Here is a 742-nt window from a genome sequence, read left to right on the forward strand (position 1 = left end):
GGTGTTCTGCACCAATGGCAGGCAAGCCATGCTAATCATACCACCACAACCCCACAAATAACCGCATGATGAATTATAGAGATATTGGGCCCGATTCGCCCCAAACATTTCTAAGTACTGTGCGGTGGGGTTTTCAGGGAGATTCCCCGCCGGCTCTGTCAGCATGTTCCCCACCGCTATCCAATGACACTTAGTCACTTTTTTGGGCCCTGGGGAGTTTCTCACCGGTTTCGGCCACACTTGGAATGTTTTTGGGGAGCTGAACTCTGAGATCGGGCCGCCATTTTGAAAGGGCACCCCTATCTCTAAATGAGCTTGTGTGGCCTCCACCCCCCACCCCCCCAATGGGCAATGTCATCCCCTACCACATGCTTTCTCACCACCCCCCGCTCCAAGTGAGGACACCATGTTATGGGGTCCCTGATGGTTCCCCCTCTTCAGGCCCCCAAGCCCCCTTACAGCACCCTCTCACTTCCACAACCCCCACCCATCACTCCCCCCCCCCATCTCTGAGGCCCCTATTTATTTGCACTGCACTCCCCCACCCTTCAAACCCCCCTCCACCTTCATTTAATTGGCATGGCCCCCTCACCCCCTGGCCCATGGCACTGCCACGCTGGCACCCAGGCTATGCTCCTGCTGGATTGGGAGTGCCAGGGTCTCAGTGCCAAGGTGCCCACGTTCCAGGGGAAGGGCCAAGGATCCACCCTGCACTTACTCTGACCACCCAGGGGTCCTCCGA

The sequence above is a fragment of the Scyliorhinus canicula genome, chromosome 16 (genome assembly GCF_902713615.1).
Source record: "Scyliorhinus canicula chromosome 16, sScyCan1.1, whole genome shotgun sequence".
NCBI classification, from domain to species: Eukaryota; Metazoa; Chordata; class Chondrichthyes; order Carcharhiniformes; family Scyliorhinidae; genus Scyliorhinus; species Scyliorhinus canicula.